This window comes from Miscanthus floridulus, chromosome 17, assembly GCF_019320115.1.
Source record: "Miscanthus floridulus cultivar M001 chromosome 17, ASM1932011v1, whole genome shotgun sequence".
NCBI classification, from domain to species: domain Eukaryota; kingdom Viridiplantae; phylum Streptophyta; class Magnoliopsida; order Poales; family Poaceae; genus Miscanthus; species Miscanthus floridulus.
Window position 1 is genome coordinate 101,235,006 of NC_089596.1, and position 2,243 is coordinate 101,237,248.

The 2,243-nt window shown below is 40.5% G+C and overlaps 1 non-coding gene across 1 annotated transcript; it reads left to right on the forward strand.

Annotated features, from left to right (window-relative positions):
* The first annotated feature begins 1,600 nt into the window (after positions 1 to 1,600).
* Positions 1,601 to 1,707, forward strand: LOC136519136 (small nucleolar RNA R71). The gene has a single exon (XR_010774699.1). It is a non-coding gene; the product is annotated as a small nucleolar RNA R71 (small nucleolar RNA).
* Positions 1,708 to 2,243: the final 536 nt, after the last annotated feature.

Sequence of the window (2,243 nt, forward strand, 5' to 3'; positions counted from 1 at the left end):
TGCCCTCTACGTTATGGGTGGTCGGCAGCGGCTCCTCGATGATGCCTATATGGAATTAGAGATAGAGACCCTGATGGTTGCACTTGCTTCTCATGCCACTCCAATTTAGAACAATGTTACGGTCTTGGTTTGAAAGCGAATCGTTCTTCCATCCCCTTGATATGGAATCAGATTTCTCTAGCTCTGACATCAATGTGTGTATTTGTAGTGCTTAAGAAAGGTCTCCCAAGAATGACAGGTGTCTTCATGTCTTCCTGCATGTCAAGTACTACAAAATTCGCTACAATAAAGAAGTTTCTTATTTTTATCGAAATATTTTCATTGATTCCTATAGGGTAGCAAACCGACTGGTCAGCTAGTTGCAGTCACATCGATGTTGGTGTGAGTGTTGAATAGCTGAGCTTGTTAAAGACCGTCTTGGGCATGACACTGACTCTAGCTCCAAGGTCGCATAGCGCATGTTCAAAATTCTGGTTTCCGATCGAACAATCAATAATGGGACATCCTGGATCCTTCTTCTTGGTAGGTGATGTATTGAGGATGACCGCACTACACTCCTCCATTAGCTTGATTACTTTAGTGGTGGGCAGTGGCCTTTTATTGTTGAGAATGTCTCGGAGATACTTTGCATAGGTCGGTACCTGTATGGCATCTAGCAGAGGGATATTGATATATAACTTTTGAATTACCTCCACATACTTACCAAACTGCTCATCCATTTTATCTTTTTGATTTCTACATGGAAATGGTAGGAGGGTGGTGTCATGAAAATCTTGCATCATCTTCTATGCTTGTGGTCCAGATTCTTCGTCTTCTTCTTTTTCTTCCTCTTGTATTGCTACCGGTGTCTTACTCGTGTGTGTCGGATATGGAGGATCATGAGTAGACTTGCCACCTCTTGTGGTTATGGTGTTGACCTTTTCAAGGTTAGTGGCAAAAGGCAGAGCAGTGGCCAACTAGGCTAACTGTGACTCTATCTTTTTATTATAGCTAAGTTGGTCTTTGATGGCAGAAAAAAACTATCCATTTTAGTATTTATATTTTCTAGGACCTTATCATTAAAAGCAAGCTTCTTAGAAATATTCTCATTAATCTTAGCCTATTCTAAGATCTCAAGGATGGTTGTTTAAGATTAGAAGAATAATTACCTGGGTACTTATCTTGGTAATTTGACTGTTGTTGTTGTTGCCTCCATCCTTATTTCTGTTGTTGTGGAGCAGAATTGTTAATGACAATGCTAACATCTTCTTGGGATTTAGGGAAATCAACCCACAAATAGTCCCCGCATATATTTTGGGAATTATAAGCATCTTGAATGGCCTAATGATCTTTCTTGTAATTGGCTCGCTGTTCAAGCCAATTCAACAAGACGTCCATCTTGGTTGAAAGTGCACACACCTCTTTTGGTACTTCTTCGCTCTTATTGCATGTTTGAATGTTACACGAAGACCAACCTTGATTAGAGGCTATCTTCTCCATGAGAGCTTCAACTTTTCTAAGGGTGAGTGACATAAATGATCCTCCAGCAGTAGCATCCAGTTGTTCATGAGCTTTCTAGGTTAATCCTTGGTAAAAGCTTTGCATGAGCAACCAATCATCCATCCCATGGTGAGGACAATCTAAAATATATTCTTGGAAATGTTCCCATGCCTCTAGAATGGTTTCTCCTTTCTACTGTTGGAAGTTGTAAATCTTTCCTCTTAAGGCATTAGTCTTGCCTATAGGGAAGAACTTCGCTAGAAAGGCCTTTGAACACTTTGCCCATGTATTGATGTCTTCTTTTGTTGATGTAGAACCACTGCTTTGCCCTTCCCACTAGGGAGAATGGAAATAGGTGAAGTAGTATGATATCTTGAGCAACGTCCTTGATGGTGATTGTGCTGCTAATCTCCATAAATTCTGAAGATGAACACTAGCATCTTCATGTGCCTTTCCGCTGAATGGGGTAGCTTGCACCATGTTGATGAGGCTTGGTTTGAGTTCGAACTCAAGGTTGTTGGTTTTGAGTGTTGGTCTAGTGTGGATGTTCTCGGTGCTTGGTGTAGAGAATTCACGCAGAGTCTTGTCAGCCATAGCTTCAGAAACTAGTGTTGAGCTTCCTCTAGATTGGTTTGATTCTGATTGATGGAGATTGTCGATGAATCACAATCAATCATGTAATACCATGTATAAGATATGAACAAAGACAAACAAGGTTAAGCTTGCTAAAGTAGAGGTGCTAAAGTTATGATCTCGTCTATATG